The sequence below is a fragment of the Solea solea genome, chromosome 21 (assembly GCF_958295425.1).
Source record: "Solea solea chromosome 21, fSolSol10.1, whole genome shotgun sequence".
Classification (NCBI taxonomy): Eukaryota; Metazoa; Chordata; class Actinopteri; order Pleuronectiformes; family Soleidae; genus Solea; species Solea solea.
Window position 1 is genome coordinate 13,598,967 of NC_081154.1, and position 20,356 is coordinate 13,619,322.

Sequence of the window (20,356 nt, forward strand, 5' to 3'; positions counted from 1 at the left end):
ATCTATCATCTGTGGGCGGGATCCGCTGCAGCATGAAGCATCAAGGGTAATGGAGGTCCTAATAACTATGGCAAAAATACAAATAAAAAAAAAACACAAAAATACAGAAACCAAATTACATCTGAAGATATCTGATGTACTGCATTTAAATTAACAATAGGGAGGAAGTTTGTATAGGGGAAAGGTTTATATAAGATGGTCACCCAGCTCGTACTGTATGTGTTGGGTGAAGTCCTATAAATCTTGCTCTATCTTCACTGTGGTGATGTCAGGAAAGGGATGAGTCGTCCACCCCACACCCCCCCACCTCCCCCCACCCCACACCCACACACACACCCCTTCTTCATCTCATTCACATGTCTATCTGCCTGTTATCCATGCCCTTGAGCAAAGATTACAGATGCCCCTGTCTTTTATATATGACACATCATGTGCCACGACATTTCATTTAATGAATTAACCCAGCGAGAGAAAAAAGGAGCCACAGCTGCTGTCACTTCCCCAAATCACCTATTTTTGTGTTCGTCCTCCATGATATTGGGGGCTGTGAGTGTTCTGGCTCGCCTGGTGCACTGGTGAAGTGTTATCTGACCTCTGCAGGATTGTGCTTTGTGTTATCTGGTGTGTATATTATGTGCATTACCTAACGTGTCATAGTAGTTTTGAATTTGACTCGCATCCAATCCGCGTTTCAGTCGTTGAAATGCTAGGTCAAAGCATTTACCTCGATTTGGACCTGTAAAAAAAAGTGTTGTTTTGGAATATTTTGTCTTTAATTTATCTTCAGCTGATTGAAAATGACACCGTCATTTGCTTATTGTTTTGTAAGAAAGTAAATCAAGTGAGCAGCAGTCAACAAATAAATCAACTTAATAGTTCTCACTGCATTCCCATCATGGTTACAGTCCATTAGTTCATGTTATCTAATAACACGTTTTGCAACCAGTGATAAAATTGTGTCAGGTTTTTTATTATTTCTTCACATTTGTTATAATTGTTAGCGTCTGAAGGAGAAATGAGATTCACACCTGAATATGATGACAGACATGATATAGGGAGTTATAAATGCATGCTTCATCTGTTTGCAAACAAGAACTAAGTGGCTGCATCTCCCGTCATTCATACAAGGGCTCCGTTTAGAAGAAGTGAGAGTGATAAACCAATCACATGCTGGCGTGCAACTGGTGAACCAGTCAATTGCTCTATTTATTATCTGCTGTTCAAGCTGCCGGCAGAGACTCTCCTTTCACATATGACTGTCTGCTGTTCATGTCATGCAAACACGAGCAACAACAACCATCTGACGTGATATAGATACCCCTATAGCAAAAGATTGCTCAGATTATAGATTAATGCACAAATTGTTCTTCAATAATACTTCATAATATAACTATTTTCACCACATGATCAGCGGTTTATAAGAATTCAAGGCTTCCCATGATGTTGTGAGAATACATACAATTTCAAACAGCTTGTTGTTTAATAATAAAAAAAAAGAGTTATCAGAATTCATCACAGCAGATTATCAAGGCTCTGATATAATGTACAGTTTAATCTTTTAGTGTCATGTTGGCAAACACATAATAGGGATTAACAGCTTTATCTGTGAGGTCAGAGAATCCTTAGCACAATTTAAACGTTTATGTATAAAATGCCAAAAGAAAACACACACAGGTATATTTTTCTTATATAATTTTTGATTATAGGAATTATTGTAATAGTGCACCTATATGTTTTAGTTTACACTAACTAATAACAAACGTTTTCATTTCATTTCACAGGTTCAGAAAGAGTTTCACACAGGTCAACTTTCACTTAAATTATATTGTTTGACAACAGCTCTTTGTGCACGCACAGACAATGACATGAGCTACAGAAAGCTTGGACATAAAAAGTGACAGAAAGCCATTGTTGGGAAAAAATATAGAGAAACCTACAGAACATGCAGCGCAGCAATAAAGTGCCTCCTCACCGCCACAAATCTTATATCAGTCTCTGAAAACAGTTCGTATCCCACAGTGTTATTCTTTTTACAGTCGAGTCACCTGCCTGATACCCTTCAGCCATTTTCCCCCAGAAGCTGTCACACACGCCAGCTGTAATATACGGCTGCACCAATGAGAACAGCTGTACCCAATCTCCATCCTCTCTCTCCTGGAGCCTACTGCCTGTCCGGCATAAAATAATACATCAGGATTAATTGATTTCCTGTCAGTCTCATGGAAAAGAAAATACATTTTCATGTAGTCTGCTTCCTGCAGCATTATAATTTTGTACATGGCAAGTAATTTAAGTTTTTTAATTATGCATGAGACTGAAAGCCCATGACAAAGTGTGCTGTCGCCTCGCCCAAGGCCACAGCTCTGGCCTTTGTATGTGCTGAGACAACAATAACGACAACTTAAGTACACATAAATAATATATTTATGTGTTTACAGGCAACCTATCTCTGTCCAAAAAACGAGTCCAAGACTCCGAGTGTCAAGGTCAAGGGCTGGTCATTTGTCTTTAAGTAATGACGTTCAATTGGAGCGCATGAATCATCGCACACGTATCCTGATGCCAAAAAGTCAAGAGCAGTAAAATCAGTGTCAGCGAGATTCCCAGCCTGTGATAGGAAAACAGATAATGTGCTAAAGAAACTCTGAAACACTGGAAGTAATAATCTGTTCCCTCTGCTTCGGACTCGGAACATATTTCAAAATCTGTTTATGACAAAAGCCCCGGCCTCGTAAAAAACAGAGGACAGAAAAGTAAAAGCGCCACATTAAAGATTTACACGCAACCGTGTTTGAGCTCGGCTCTCCTTCATTGTTCGCGAGATTAATGAGTGGTGGAGAGAATGAGCAAGCATTTCCCTAAGTCAAACTAAACCAGAGCTAGAGATAGAGCAGGGGAGGGAGAGAGAGCAGCAAACAGGGTCATCAGCAGGCCAGGGTCTTAAATCAGACCAAAGGCCGGCCCTGGTGTCAGCTCCGGACCATAGGGGGAGGATACTCCTCACAACAATGAGGAGGGGCTGAAGGGAGGCCTGTTTGTTGTGAATTTTTTTGGTAAAAACCCGCTGGGGCTGAAAAAGCAGCTGGACAGAAAGAGGCTACAGTATGAAAGCCCCGAGCACATGCCTCTGGGTAATTCAGTAATTCACTAACTCATACGAATGGCATGAGTTTAACGAGGCAGCGCGTTGAAAATGATTACAGCCTTTGTTCATTCAAGAAAGCTTGAAAAAGCTGTTTGAGTGATTTATTCCATCGCTGTTGTTTTCTTACCCCCACCACTGCCTCACATCTGCAAACTGTCTGACTCCGGAGTGTCCTGTGGCTAAAATTACGATGTGATAAATTGCATCATGAAAGATTTAACTGTTCCGACATTAGACAGCATTTGCGGCATAATGCAGTGGTATTTTACCAGACAAATACAGCATATCTCCCGCTTTGTGTGACATCTGAAAGCATTTAAGCACCATTTAAGCCCAGCTCTCACCGCTCTCTGCTTTTAGATGCATACATCATCTCCTCTCCATCCGACTCTCTTTTATCTGTTTGTTCACAACTACAATCTACGTGCAGTGAAAAATAGTCGGCTGTATCAAGGGTGCACTTTTCCGCAGGATCAAAAGGATATGGTTGGACAAACAATCCGATATCCAAGGTTAAGAATACAAAGCTAATAAATCGCCTGAGTGTCATGTTCAATTTTCAGGACACCATCACCCAGCATTATCCATAACAGGATTTAAATTGTTATCAGGACACTGAACAATCCACTTTGCGTCCGACGAGCATCCTGCCTCTAGTGATTCATATAGAGGAAACAACTATCACATTTTCCAGCGTCCCACTGCAGCAGCGGCAGCAGCAGAACACCGGCACACTTCATGTACTTGGATGACTGGTTGAATAAATTGCTTCCATCCTGACTGCTGTTGACATTCACGTGGACGAGTGCTATCAGTTTTAATTGTCTTTCTTCCCTCGCTCAGCCCGCGCCTGCAGCTCCTTCCTGCCTCTCTGGAAAACAAGGCCAAAATAAATTAAGTTCAGTCGCAGATTTGGCCAAACAAGCTGCACAACATGAGTGCGGACAAGGGCCCTAATGTTTTGTTCATTTTTCACATCTGCTGCAAGCGCATGGCTCTGCGGACGACTCGCAAAATGTCAGACGTTAAATCATCAACGATTTAATTTCTCTGACCTAATAAACGATTGTAATCTAAGCATTGTAAGTATTCGCACGTGGTCCTTCACTTCAATTAACAACCCTTTCACAATTTATTTTAAAGCAGAAGTAGGCAGAATGGCTAGAAAAATTGTTGATTGTTGAGTCTCGTCTCCAGGTCATTAATACTAATGTGCTTTTGGGACTGAGGCTCTAAATCCTGAGCCTCTTCCAGACCGATGCACTTCAAACACGACAGACAACCTGAGGCAATAGCTCTGTCTCTGAACAGCGCTTCACTGATAGAAACGCCTTGATTGCATTTATTGTGAAAAAACATATTTTTTTCCGGTTGCTTTGCAGCATAGGCAGTTGTTATGAATGCTGTCATAGCATGTATTTGCACAGATGTGCCGTTTACACACAGCTGCCAATAGGAGCAGCCTGTCTCTCTGAACTGTCCTGGGATTGGTCAAAGTCTCCCATCAAAGGACAGATTTCCCCGAGGATGTAAACACAGAGGATGCACAGAGTTCTACTTCCCTCTCAGATGGCTTGTTTTACATTATGTTTAAAGGTTGATATGGATTTATTGATCACAACAATAAAAAATACTATCTAGTATACTATACTTTAAGTACTACTTTGATAAATGTCCAATGTTAGTGTAAATAGTTAGATGCTGAACTACCGGGTTTTTTGAGCAGTTAGCCTCCTTACCCAAATGTGTCACTTTTAAACCTCTGTTTGAGGTCAAATTAAACAAAAGATTATTATGTTTGGACAGAGCCAGAATTCCCTGTTTGCAGCATTAGTACAGATTTAAGCTGAGCCATATTATAATTATTCTTCCAACATGAGGATGAAATCAATCTTCCCCCTTCAACACTTGGCACAAAAAAGTGAATGAGTGTATTTTCCAAAATGTCAAACTCTGCAGGCACTTTTATTATCATTATGTGAATGAAAAACATACATTGTCATCCATTCATCCATTTATTATCTGTGCTGCTTTCCTCTCAGGGTTGGGGGCCTGGAGACAAATGCACTATTAATTTGTTTAAACAATTAAAGTGTTATGATTAAACTGCTGAAAGACTGTGAGTTATGGAAAAACTAACTAATGTTTTACTTTTGAATTTACGTGCAGAGTTTAATCCTACAGCAAGACTGGTCTTAAAAATGAGTTGCACATGTTAATTATATAACGGTTTGTGCCGTTACGGTGTCACGTATTACTGTTGTAATCAAACCTTTCACTAATCAAACCTTGTACTTCCTTGCAAGTTACTTTCAAAGAGATGGCTGGTTGCTGCGACTCTTTTGTGAACAGTTGGATCGTGAATTGTTCCTTTAATACCTACAGTATGTGGCTACAAGCATTAATGCATCACTAACAAAGCATATCAGAATCATTGATTCTGTGAGAATGATACCTGCAGCCTACCTTTAAGTTAGACAGCCCTCTGTTTATTGATATACAATCTACTCAGCTTTCTTACAAAATCTGAAAACAATCAGTGTGCAGCGCAGCACAATGCCGAGGCATTAATCACAAGAGGCAGCACTTTATTCCTCACAAACACAGGATTGTTGCAACAGCTGCTAAGCATTCTGCTAAAGCAAATGATTTATGGCTGTGTAGCAATAACGATGAGACAGAGTGATTACCATATCGACAGGCTCCCAGATGGATTATCCTCATTGATTACTTCATGGCCTGTTGATAAGTATTTGCTTGAAACCCAAATGGGGGGAGAGAAAAGTGCTCGATGGTCCTGATTTGCAGCCAGCACGGCGGAGCCAAGCAGCCAGTGATATTTCTCTGACCTCCTCACGCCACACAATGGTGTCATGTTTTAAGTTATTTTCAGCGTTCAGTGAGATCAAAAGACATGGGAGTTACATAATCCAGGTGAGGAGCAACACCAAAGAGAGTTTGCATGTGTTAGATTTCACAGCTAATCACAGGCTGCTTTGATTCATGGTACACTTTGCTACGCTTGCCCGTATATCATATGATGCTTTTTTCTTTTTTTTTTTCCTTTCTCGCCAACCAAGCTTTCCCATCTTGCAACCGCGCCAAGGTCAGCTGAAGGAAATGATATCGCCACACCACAAGATTTATGAGAGATTCAGTCCCGTTTGCCTCCATGTTTACAGCATACATTGACTCCCACCAAGGAGCTGTATCCGTCCCCGGTGGTTTACAAAGCATCAGCACATCTAGTGTGTGTCACAGGGAGCATAAGCCCAGCAGCTACTCTGCAGTGACAGGTGCTAATTGAGAACCAAACACGGGCTGCATCCAGTTAAACCCTCAAAGCTTCTCTTTGCCTGAAAGTTACAACGCTGGTCAAAGTAGACTGAGACATTCAGTGCATTTCCATGCACAGTTAAGTTGAGCTACAGTTGTAGCTTGATGGGAGCGTTCAAATGGACCGCTGTCCTTGTCTCAGTATACAAGCACTAGTGGGGAATTGATTTAATGTCCCGTTTCAGCTTATTAGAATTATAAATGTTCTGGTTTAGCTTGCAGCTTTGCTACCATGATGAGTGCCATTATGGGTCACAATTCCATGAACTTAAAAATATTCCATTCTTTAAGCTGAGCATTGTCTCCTCATCAGTCCTAAAATGTACTGGCCTGAAGTTCTGGCTATGTTTTTGTCGCTCTTGTCGTATACATCTGTGTATTTATTTCTCAGTCAGTGGCACATGCTCAGAGCTTTGAGGCCAACTTGAGTCTTACTCTGAAGGTCTCCATGCAGCGGCTATCTGATTCCCAGACACAGTATAAAAGTGTGTTAGTCCCAAATTCAATTTAGTACAATTTCAGTTGAAGAAAAATGTAATGTAATGCCATGTACATTTACTGACTGACACAAAGAAATAAACCATAACAATACTAAATGAATGACCTTAATCTGAAAACCTGCAACTCCCAAATGTTCCATTCTGTGTTTTCTTGCCAGTGGAAGTAAATGAATGTCTTCCATCTAGAGTTTTACCTGCCACTATCTTGCATCTGAAATGAGTTTTTGTCAAGATTGTATTTGCTTTTCATTGCTCAGTGTTCCTGGCAGACTGATAACACGACTCAAGTTAACAGGGGAAGCTTATTGTCAGACAGTTTATACCAAGTTCTTTGGTAAAGATAACACCTGAAGGGGCTGTATATGCAGAAGTCATTTTACTTCTGTAAATGAGACATACTGTGCTTTTTGCAATATGGCAAAAGTTAAAAAGCCTCAAAATTAGGCAATAAACAGAGCTATTGTGATGCCACAATGCACCAAACGAGGCCAAGCGGGAGTGAAGGCCTGGTGGCAGGCACAACATTTCCGACAAGTGTTGGAAGTATTTGACCAGTCACAACAGAGTGAGTCAGCTGAGCAACCAGAGCACAGTGGACTTTAGAGTGAAGGGGGCCTAAAAAAACAAGAGGTAAAACTAAGTGTTTTAGACGTAGGTTGAATTGAAGTGCTGCAGCAATGGATAGTAGTGGCTATGAACCCAATGCTGCAATATACTATAAGTATAATATGTGTCCTTTAAAAACACATTCCAAACTGTTTATTATGATGGGGCTTTCTTTAAATCTATAGTATTTATCTTAAACCTAAAAATAAAGTGACAAAGTTTTTTGTCCCCCTCCAAATGCAAAGTAAAAAAACTAAGTTTTATTTACTCCAATCTGACAATTCGTTTGTGACTAAAGGAGATCATTTGTGGTCGGATTAATTGGAAGTTAGTATCGAGGGGTGACTGGCCTTCTCATGTCCTTGGCGGCTGTAATGAAGGGATTGTTAATGGGTGCAAGTGCGACGCCCCTCATCGGTGACAGGGTGCTGCCCTGCCCCATGCTCAGAGAGGACCGGGGCTTTAAATTGCTTCCATCTCTGAGACTCTGATTAATGAGAATAGTTCTAATCGGAGTTCCTGGGGCCAACAGCATTAGTCTTAATCTTCCAGGCCCCATCCAGCAGCAACTCTGACATTTAATGTAGTGCTAGTGCAATAGTAATGAGAATTCATTTCCCAACAAGGGAGCAAACTCCTCTACCCCCCACACAAGTCCTGGATTTGGGGAGGTTATTGGCCCTGAGTTTCAGGGGTTATTAGTTCTCTCCAGGCCATGAGGTACCTAAGATTTCCTGTGTTTTACAGTCCACTTTGATGGAGGACAAATTAAACTGTGCTTGAGCACACAGACAATATAAAAGCTCCTTTAAAGAGCCTAGAAGTGGTTTGGAATATAGCACTGAAATAATACTGAAGTGACATCAAGTAAATTGAGAAAATTATGAAAAAAAAAATATTTTTGTCATTTGTTTTAATGCAAAGAAAAATAAATTGAACCGTAGCTCACGTTAAGCATAATAAACAGCTCAATGAAAAAACAAAAAAAAAACCGAATTAATTAAAAAGTAAAATAGCTGTATTACTTGCAGCTGCAGCCATTTCTTTGTCTCCATGTTTGTCTTTGTGTATATTCAAGCAGGTTTACGTGGTTGCCTGTATTTAATATGCATGAATTTGAGTCACTGTGAAAAACAGGCAATCATAAAACAGTTGTGTAAAATCAGGCATCCTCCATCAACTGAATGAAAGCCATTCCCACTGCCGGTTGCACTTGTACCGATGCAAACAGTCCTCCTGTGCTCAGTTAGCAGTAAGTAAATTGCTCTGGGATTTGTATTGCCGGAATGCTTTAGCAGGTAATTCCTCTCTGTCTTTCATTTTGTTTGTCTGTGTTAAGTTCCCACTCTGGCCCCATCCATTCTCACATCCAGTTCCCGGCTTTGTCCATCCATCAATGGGCGCACTTTGTCAGTGCTGACTTCATCCTGGCGGCTGCAATCACATCCGAGCAGGGCCCGGCTGCCACCAGGGAGCTTTTTCACCTCCCATCTGCATCTCCCCGATCTGCTGACGGGGCCCCTGACGTGCAGTCTTTTCTGTTGCACAGGCAAGCAAAAAAACACTAATGCTGCACCTCATTTCTCCAGACCACTCCTGGTCTCGCAAGGAAAAAAAGGAGAGTGGCAGAAGGAGGGAGAATGAGGTGAGATTGAGAGAGGCAGCGGAGGTAAAGAGGGGGAACATTTTCAAGATAGATTGGGTCTCGGGTCAGGCCACAACTCAATTTGCCTTTTCTTCTCAAACACATCAATAGACATCAGGGGTAGAAAATGTATCACTAATTAAAGCTTGATAAGCAGCAAGTCAACTGTACTTTAGAAAGAGAGGAAGAGAAAGGAGGAGAGGGAGTCCATTATTCCACAAGGACCTCTCACTGGTCTCGATCTAGATTTTAAAGCTAAAGGTTGGGTTGGGGTTTTTATAGGATTTTAAAGTACATTCAAATTAATCTGCTTAGCTGAATCCTTTATTAATCCTTAACATTAATGTTTATCTTTCAACAGTCAAAGACAGGTTACTTATGATGTGCTGTGTTTTGTGTGTTGAATTTGTGTTTTAAATACAGTATACATGCTATAATCATATTAGATCTATACTGCACACACGTCCACTAGAAAGCATAGAAAATGACCTTCTGTCATGGACTCAACTGCATTTCCTTTGTTACAGTTTATCCATTTGCGCATACATTCAATGCTATAGCTATAGATCTTCTCCACCACATCCCATTCACACACAGACAGTACAGACATTAATACACACATTTGCAGTTCAGTGTGTTGCATTAAAACACCTAGAAATGGGAATAAAAGATAGTCTGGCCTTGGACAACATGGGTTACAAACCATTTTGGCCACTTGACTAAAACAATGACAATGTCTGCCAGGACATCCGTGTTTATTGCCATTATCATTAATCCATTCATCATTTAAAACTACAGTGAGTAACCTTCATGATGTTTGCTGTTCTTGTTGTTGTTATTGTGCCTCAGTTGGGTCTTTGCAAACAGAAATGATGTAATATTTGTGTGCTGAATCTTTCATCTGAAAACAAGATCTTGTCAAGCAATACTATCAGACCGGACTGAGTAAGCATTTGTTTGTATATGACAGCAGAGCAGGGACGGGAGGGGATAAGAAGAGGTTATCCCATATAACTGCAAACCAGTGTGATGCAGAGGTGTCGACTGATGACACAAGATCTATACACTACTCTATACTGAGAAATACAAAGAGAGTAATGTGGAGCTGATTGGCTGAATCATCATTGTGTGCATTCTTTTGACAAAGGTTTGAAACTAACATTGGTTTATATTTAAAGGTTACACACTACAGTTTTAATGACTTATTGAATCTATAATACAATATCATATTCTTTTGAATGTATGTAGGGGCTTTATGTAAGATATGCCACTACAGTTTAAAACAGACACTAAATTATAATTTTGAAAGTGTTGCCCCCGTCCTCTCCTTCCCAGAGACTTGAGGTTGCCAAGTAGTAGCAGTAGTAGACAGATTCACAACGCACTACACTTATACTAGGGATGGGCATTCGATGCAAAAATACTACTGGAAAGTCGTCTAATTAGTCTAATTAGTTGAATAATCATTAAAAAAATCTGTTCCTGAGCCAGTGGTTAATTTCAATAAGAAAGGCAGAGGTAACGCCGCTCTCAGCACCAAGTGCCCACATAAGCAGAGCCTTTTCACCTCCGACAACCTAAATATGTCATATCTTGATTCATAAACCACATTTTTAAATTCTAAATGACACATTTCTCGCCACAGATAATCTTAAAAACTGTGTTCAATGACAAATTAAGTTTTAATTCTAGTTTCTAGCTTCAATAGTGTGTTTTTTCCATAACACAACACATTAGGTAGACGCCTCATGATGTATGTACTCTCTTACATACAGCCCCTTTGATTGTTAAATAAACTGACACTAACTGCAATTTTGTACACTGAAACACGTTTGCTACAACAGAATGAGTTTAAACTAAAGCATCATCTGGATTTATACAGATTAGCTGTTGAAAACAAACATGAATGACACGCATAAAACAGATCTTTATTTGAGAAATTCCATGATTCAGACTGGTTTACACCAGGGAGTGCTAATTAGCTTGCAATGGAGGGTTATTAATAGGCTGGACTTTCCAGAATGATCTTGTTATAAATGGGCCCTGTCAAGACTTTCCTCAACCTCCAAATGAGTATTCTCACTTCACTGCCCTTACTGCAAGCATCAGCACCAACGCCAAATAACAAATGATTGCTATTAACTGTATTGTTAGTAATGATGGCCAAGAACAAACAAAAGTCCATAAATAACAATTTGCTGAGGAAAAATGAGCCTTTAAATAAGACAGATACCAAGCTGAGTTATGGTAAATGACATGCGAGGGCCTGCAGAGAAAGGGAAGTGGCAGCCATTTGAATAGAAGAAAGAAACAGAGGAACGACTGATACAAAGTCTGACCTAGGGAATGACACTTTGGTAGCTCTCACATGCCCGGTGTTTCCTACGCTGGGGTGTAATGTTATTTGCAGATTACAGCTTACTCACAAAAAAATCCCCCAGCAAACACTCAGCTGAGTGGGCTTAAACAACAAAGCAGCCCCTGCTCAAGTCGTTTACCCAGACACAAAGGCAATTCCTCATATTAATTAAGCGCTGTCACCGACATGCTCGCTCCCTCTCGCCAAGCACATGTCCGCAGCGCTGATATGTGGGCTAAGTGTTTTCCCTGATGCCTCACTCTCAGCCTGCTTTTCACATAAAGCCTCTAGTGGGAGCTGCTGTTTACAGAATCAGTTCCACTTACGCAAATCCCCCTGCCATGTAAACACTATTCACGGTGGCTAAACAGAAATCTCGCACTGCTTGTTTACAGCATGAAAAAATGTTTATCCAATTAGAGACATTTCAATAACATAATCCTAAAACCATGAAGGCTTTTAACAAGATTACATGACCTACCGAGACGCTAGAGCGTTCCTCGCTGTGTGAGATGCAGCTCAATAATATTAAAAGCAGCAAGAAAATACAGCCATTATAGAACAATCTTTCCCATGGTCAAAAGGCATGCTGCACGTGTCTGTTGATTCAATAGCTACAAATGTGTAAATAACAATCTGGCAAACGCTCAAACGTGAACAGAAACCCGTTTGATTCCCATAATATCAAATTTGATGGAAACATCATCCTTTTAAACAATAATTCCAAGGTGCACAACTCAAGCTAGTGCATCAAAATAATGGGACACATAAAACAAAGACCCTAGGTTGCGTGCAGAAAACAAATGGAGAAGAAGGCATCAAAATAATGAAAGATTGTTTATGTATTGTGGCATGAAATGGGAGGGAGTGTGAGGGAGGCAGCGGCGAGGAGAGGTGATGGTGACGGATGGACAGAACTGACAGTGCGGTATTCATCCTGCACGCTAGAGCGCACGTCCTGCTAGTGGCGGTCGACAGAGCAATAAATCACAGGCCCTCCATCCTGTATCTACAGCTTATTACATCCACCATGACAAATAAATAATAATCCCTGTCAGCACAGCCCTTTGCTCAAGGATTGAGTCTGAAAGCGTTTGCTCATCACTCCTGTTCCTGAGTGAAAACACCAGAGCAGGGGAATTGAAAGCCATGGTTTACTGGCCCTTTGAAATCCTCAAAGACTGGCACACAGCAGCCAATGATGTGAAAAAATATTAGCAGGTACAGGGAGTGTGCAACAGAAACACAGAATGTTAAACTCTACAGGAATCACCATGAACATACAGGACGTTTGCAATATGAGAGGGGTTTAAAATGGCTTCATTGTGGTCCTGAACTATTAATAGATTTCATATCTGCAATAATTATTGTTTTATTAGAATGATTTAAAATGTGTATTGAATTATTTACATGTATTGCATACAAGTTATTTGTTTTTATAGTAGTTATTATTTTTGATTGCATCTCAATTAAATGGTAATACTCTAATCAAATTCCTTGTGTGTTAATACTGACTTGGCAATAAAACAGATTCCAATTCTGAATATGAGACAAAGCTGAAGCTCGATTTCCAAAAATTAAAATTAAAATATTTTATTTTCCACTATATCATTCAGTCTTAAGCTCCATCATGGAATAATATATATGTATATGTTGCTGACATTATAATATTGTATTATATGGTTATTATAAATGATGCATGAGACATTTAATTTAAGTTTAGCCAAAAGGAAGCATTTATCCATACAATCTGTACAACATTATATATAATTAATATGCAGGGGATTCAATGAAAAACAAATATAATTCATTGAACAGTTAAATAATCTGATGTTTTGTTAAAATTTGGACAGGTTTCTCTCATCAGAAAACACAAGCAAGGGAAAGATAGATAAATAAAACAGAGAATACCTCAAGCCTATACTTAAATTGCTCATTTCCATCGCTCTACAGTTCCTAAATGATTAACCACTGAACTACACAGACAGTAATGCATATCTCATAAACAGCTGTAAGGGCAAATATGTCTGTCAAGTTTTAGCTAAATCAAATATAATTTTCTATTTGGATAGATCCAGCAGTTATCTAATTGTTTAATCAATGAGTGTGCAGAGCTACTGGCTGTATTGTGTGGATCAATATAAATTGATTTACATGTGTCTGCAGAGAAACACATCCTCCTCGCTGCTCGTCTCCCTCTGCGCCTCCCCTCACATTATTTAGAGGACATGTAAAGCTCATTTCAGGGCTTTGTCCCGTGCGCCCTCATGTTTCTGCGAATTCTATAAGGCCATTTAATCTTCCTTAGATGAGGAACCATTTACTTTGCACTGTCCTTCAATAAAAATTAAGAGCTCTCATAAAAACAGGAATGAGAGTGGAACGCCCTCGACTAAATCAAAGAGTGTTGTTCTTTCGAGAGCCGAGGCTGAACACTCCATGGGCCTGTTTTATTATGACGTTTGTAGATCTCCTGAAGTGTTAAAAAGGAAATTAAATGCAGATGGGAGCCTGTAGTCAAAGGTTAGTGAACTGTGAATGGTGCTCTCCATCTTCCATCATAATAGGTGTAAGATTGTAAACATGCTGAAGGATGTGAGAGTGTGTGTCCTGCAGATCCTGTGGGGATTGTATCAACATTAATCACAGAGTCACTAGGCCATGATTAATCATAAGTACTTGATCACACAGATCTATGAGAGGGGGGGAACACTGCTCCTCATTGCTGTCTCATAATACAGACTGTCACCATTGAAATGGAGTGAATACACGCAGACACACCCACCCACAGCTAATTTCAATCTCAAAGTGACTTTACCAGATCATTTATCAGATTTAACATGGCCCCGATACAGTAGAACATGGGGACAATGAGTGAAAAGTGCCATTGCATTAACTGTCACTGTCCTCTGAAGACATGTGCTGCTTTACACCAACTGAATTTTTTGGGATAAAATACTCTTGGATCTAGGCTCAGTCATTTATTTTTGTACAAAGCTTTTCAGTTCATGTAAACCTTTTTCTAATCTGGTCCAAATCTTAGATAATGTGTTGACAAGGTCTGCCTGTCAGGTTTTGTTTATCGTCAAAATAAACCTGAGGCAAGCCTGTGTTAAAGACCTAACGACCTCTGGCTGCGTCAGTTAAAACAGTGCATAACCCTGAAAAAGACAGAGCCCAATTAACATGTTTTTAAGAAACCGTAAATCTTTCCTGAGCAAACAGTGCTCCTGAACTCACAGGAAAGACTCAAATTCCACACAACAAGAATGTGAACACTTGGTTTAGCAAACCACGTGTTGGGGCACTTGGCAAATATGAGTCCACTGCAGAGTTTCTCTTAGGAAAGTTGTCCAGATAAGTATTTTGATCTATATCATCTTCCTAAAAATTAATTCAGCTCCAAAACCGAGAGCTCAAGAAGTTATTTTCGTGTTTGATCTCCTGGGATGAGCAGAGCAGAGAAGCACGTGGGTGGGGAGAAGCTTGATAAGAACTGGTTTTCTACAGTTCGCCCTGTTACATTAAGAGGGTCAGGAGTTCATGCCCCACTCCTCAACTCTTCAGGCTAGGCTTTGAACTCCTGACCCACTGGAAGGGGGGAGGGCCCTCCATGCACAGTAGCTGCATTTACAAATGCATGCTGACTCCATGCCAGCAAAGCGGAAGAGGTCTGATAACATCTCGCCTTAGAAGGAGCTGCACTGCCAGCCCTTTGTATTTATGGGCAAGCCTCACGGTTACCCCCCTACCATAAATCATGTTAATTAGTTTACTGATAAACTGTCTGTCAAGCCCCATTCACACAGTGCTGTGGCACCCCCAGTTACAGTTTAATCTCTGTCCTGCAATAGTTCATCTGTTTAACTGACTGGAGGTGGGGAAAGGGGAGTTCTCTCATATCACTCGCCACAGTGTAATGCAAATTTGAGCCATTGCACAACTGACATGAATGATAAATTACACAACTTTCACTGAAAACAATCGACAACCGAGGTTAAAAAAGAAAATCGGCACACCTCCTTTCCAGGTCATCAGATGTTTTCTTTTCCAATGAAAATCAATTTATTGAAGAGAAACAAAAAAGTGACCCTCTAATTGCCATTCGTCATGGATGTCTCCTCATTATGTCGAGTGGTTGCTCTGTGATTCGTAGAAAGATGGCAATATTCGTTCTTCAGCCAGGTTTAAGACTTCTCTGCAAACTGTATTGACTTTCTGGCAAGGATACTGCAGCCCACAGGACTAAACTGTCCCTCATCAACAGATAAGACAACACACAGCCTCTCATTTACCTGTCAGAATAACATGAGGAGCACCTCTGCTGCAGGCCATATGCCAAAAACAACTAAAGTAACGTTTGTCAATGCTTGTTAGATCTCGAAAATCAAGACACATTAGCATCAAGACTTTTTTGTCTTTTTTTCCCCCAACTGTGAAAGTTTACTTTTAAAAAAAAAAATGCAATTGGTGAAAAGGAAACCAGCTGTGCTGATAGTTTATAGTTGCAGATAATTATACATAAGTTACTTTCCAAGTACTCCATGTTCCTCCATACAGAGCTGAGGCAATGCAATGCAATCTACTCTTATTTGGCTGGCGTTGATCTTTGCATGATTAATGGTTTGAAAGGATCCAGCAAAAAGGTCAAATGCGGAGTTGGGGATGGAGCAGCTATGCAGGGTAATTAAGACAAACGTGATTAATAACCCCAAGCTGCCACTGTGCTCTGTAAACAAGATGCAGCCAGATGGGATGCATATTTTGAATACTGCACATTAGTTTTCGAGGCCATAAGGGCACACAGCTACTCAATGCTCTTTTAAATAAGCCTAATATTAATGTTGTTTAAAACACTGTAACAGCCAGTGATATATGATGTGAGTGTGTTAATGTGACAAACTTTCTATCTCACTGACAGTGTGCCATCCATTTAAAAAACAGCATTCCATCAATTACTACAGTAATGAAATAGAAAAAGTCACTGGCCTTAATTGCCTCCAGAATATGAGCTGTAGATAACATGGGTACAGTACATTAGCTCCATCACGGGAACTTTCAAGACAAGCAGTGATTACTATCCTGACTAGAAAGGGGAAAAGTGTCTCACTCTCAGTCCATTATCTCACCTGTCTCTCTCTGCCCACACGCTATAGAGGGATCACGTCCAGCTTCCAGGGAAAGTGGGGAGACAGGTGTCAGAATGGTCCAGCAAGCAAATCTAACCCTCGCTAATCAGTCCTGTTGTATCTCTACAATCCATGTCTAGTCCGTGGCTCTCATTACGTATGAAAAACAATTACGCCAGTTTGAAGTTGAGCGCGCACTAACTCACCTGTCTCTTCTGATGAGTGTAAAGATTGAGCAGAGGGAGCGAGGTAGGGAAACAGAGAGGGGGCAGTTGGTGAGAAGGGAGGGAAGGGCTGCTTATTGCAGAGTACACAGTATTGTTTCTTGTGATTAGCTCATTCATAACTGCACAGATGCACGTGAAGAACTGGAAGACGTAACTTTAACAAACATCATTATACCAAATAATCAGTAGGTTTATATGCCATTAGAAAAATAAGGAATTATTATGTTAGTACAACTAAAACCTAACTAGTAAAATACATGTAAACATGTTAGTCCAATTGAAATTACTACTGCATGTACTGCATGTTCAATTGGACCCAAACTGGCCCAGATGTCCTGCACATTTAAATCTAGAGTGGTGAAGTTCTGGATTGACAAAAAGAATGCTCTGTCAGCTTAAAGAATTCAATATTTTGAAGTTAATGGATGGTAGAAATACACCACATGGTGCTTGACCATGCTTACAACTCCCTGCGAGCTACAGTTGTTGTCATCTGTGATGGAATATGTCAGCCGGGAAATGCCATACTGACAAGATAAAAGAGGGCATATTGCCACCTAGGTTAGTGAAGGTGGACACTCTTCATTCAATAAATCAATCCCCATCTAATGCTTGTATACTTGCCCAATAAATGGCATAGTCAACCATAGCTGTGCATGAAAACAAACTAAATAAATCCAGGAGGATCAGAACAATATTCTTTCAAAAGAAAATATCTGATCGCGGTTTCTTAATCAAAGACGTTAAGATTCCAGTGCTGTTTGTTAGCGTCTTTGTTAATTAGTAATAATTCATTAGATGACTAAAGCCAGGATCGTACACGTAACTAGTCAATGACAAAAAATTATTTAAAAGGGACGGTGATTTCAAGTTTGCGTTTGAAAATGTACATTGTTCCAGGAGCAAGGACTATAGTCCAAGGACATATTTGCATGTCTCTGTTCTGATGGAGAGCACTTCAAACTGAAGCCAATTGTGTGCCCTGTGATTATGACTGCCTTTTAAGACTCAAGTTACCTCGAGCACTTGCCTGAAATAATAACAATAATAAACAGAGCTGTTAATATGACTCACGGTTGTTGGACCAAGGTTGACACCAGAGCAAACCTGTCAATACTATCACCAAAATGAAGCTCAAAGACAAAGAAGCCACTTAATAGTTTTCCTGCAATGTTGGGCCATGGACCATGAATGAAGGCTTGATATGAATGCTCAGTGAGCTGATTGTCTGTCACTGTGTGGTGTGTTTTGATAAAGGTATTGATCCAGATGCTGGTTTAACTGCCCCGTTACTAATCATCTACAAGGCTGTAGCCTTGATGAACAGCGCACTGCCTGAGATGACACAAAGAAACACTTTGGTAAACAACAAAAGTGAGAAAATTAAATGAATAATGTCCCAGAAATCGTTGCTCGATTTCAAAGGGAGATCATTCCAAGTGAGAGGATGGAGGAGGAGGAGGATATGTGAGCTTCAAAGAAACTGGGATGGACAAGGCACCACACACTCATGTATTGAAATAATAGCTGACAAAGATCCTCAGCATTTGTGTCAGTGTAATGCTCAGTGGCACCAAAAGCATCACCATTACCCAAGCCTCTGGTTTAATTCGTGGTGATGGGCCTGGGACTCTCTGCGGGCCGAGGAGGCCCACCGATGCGGTCAGCAGTCGGCCCTAATGCACAGGCTTAAAGGGAGATGAACGAGGGGGAGTGATCGCCGCCAATGGACGCTTGCTGAAGTAAGACCACAGTGACAGTTAGCAGCTGTGAGAACTTTCGTTCTCACTCAGTGGGAGTCAGCGCTAAGTAAAAATGTTTGAGGTCTTTGACAGAGTGGTGTCGCAGCAGCGTGATTAAATGACAACTATGTGCAGAGCTCTGCAAGTGGCTGTGGATGGACGATGGAGGTCAGGAGGAGGGTGATGTCATTTATGACAGTGTTTGATCCAGTATTAGTGGGTTTGGTTTGAGTCCAGCAAAGGCCATTGATCTCAATGGATCTTTTATCTGGTTAAATAAAATAAATAAAATAAAAATAAGCTTGTTGGCATTGCAAAAAGGAAATATCATGTTGTGTGTACATGTATATGCACATCTATACATTATGATGGTAAATTGACAGTAAACGGCACGTGGCGCCAACTTCACATGCCGTTTACTGTCAACAAAGAGAGCCTGAGTGATCAAAAGTGAGATGGATTTCACAGCTATAGCAATGAACTGTGCAAAAACAAAAACTGCTTTGGAGATGTGTTAGAAAAACCCTTAAAATCCTCAGATTTTAGATTTAAAAAATTGCCAATCATCACAATATATTTCCAAAGGACGTCTATAGTGGATTATCATTCAGGCCTAGCCAGCGCTACTTACAGGATAACATTGTAAAACTGTAACAAATTGCACTCGATGACACTTCAATGTGTGCAATCCAACCCCCCAGGAAAAAAGAGCAATAAAAAAGCCACAACTCCCTGCGTGGGATGGCTTCACTTTCAGGGTCAGTAGACTTTCCAAAGTAACAAGCCGAGCATATGCCGCAGCAGTTCCCCTTATGTCCCAAGAAAGACCCCATTAATTCATCAATCTGTACACCTCTGTCACTGCCTAGTGCATTTTAGCCCCTTGCCAACAGAGCTCTATCCATTACCCACCAGGTTGTTTAGCTCTCTCTCCAGCTCGCTTGCCAAACAGCCAGCCAGGGTGGCTGTTGGGTAATTACACATTGCCTTGACAACACACATGATTGTTTTCCTAGCTGTGTATTACTTCATTAGTACTTCCCAATATGCCATATTTTTTAAATGTCACTTTTTTTCCACCACACTCACTCCAATCTCAACTCGTCTGTATATCATAACAATCATTAATAACTGTCAGTCGGCAGCATCAGTTCAGCACTCGGGCCGCCTCATTAGCATGGCCCAGCATTTGTTCTGCAGAGAGGCTGATTATTTTCTACAACAGGCCAGGCCAATTACTTTAGTGAAATGGTATCACATAAATCAAAACTTAACAAGGTGGCAAATTTGAAGTTATCAGATTCCAAGAGACACTGTAACTAATATGTCACTGTCACAAGTGCTCTCTGCAGGTATGCCTGCGCCATCCTGCATATATCATCCCACAGGATCTCTCTCAGTGGCTTTTTCAAGGAAATTACCATATTCAGAGAAGTGAGAGCACACGTTGTATGAAAATGTAAACGGTAAAGTTCAAGCAGACTGGCTTTTGGCAGAGGAGAGGGTGAAGTGGATAGAGGGAGACTGATCCTGCTGTAATGTCTTTTCAGGCCATCCTGGGAAATATAACATGTCGGCTTCCTTTTACAGCTCAGACCTCTCCTTTTACTCTTTACATGATGATGTTCATCCATCACATCATGACAGCTACATCAAAGCAACAACAA

The 20,356-nt window shown here is 40.6% G+C and overlaps 1 long non-coding RNA gene across 1 annotated transcript in view; it reads right to left on the bottom strand.

Annotated features, from left to right (window-relative positions):
• LOC131448982 (uncharacterized) overlaps window positions 1–20,356 on the bottom strand; it is an 82,522-nt gene that overhangs the window by 14,873 nt on the left and 47,293 nt on the right. The gene's annotated exons all lie outside the window — the stretch shown is intronic.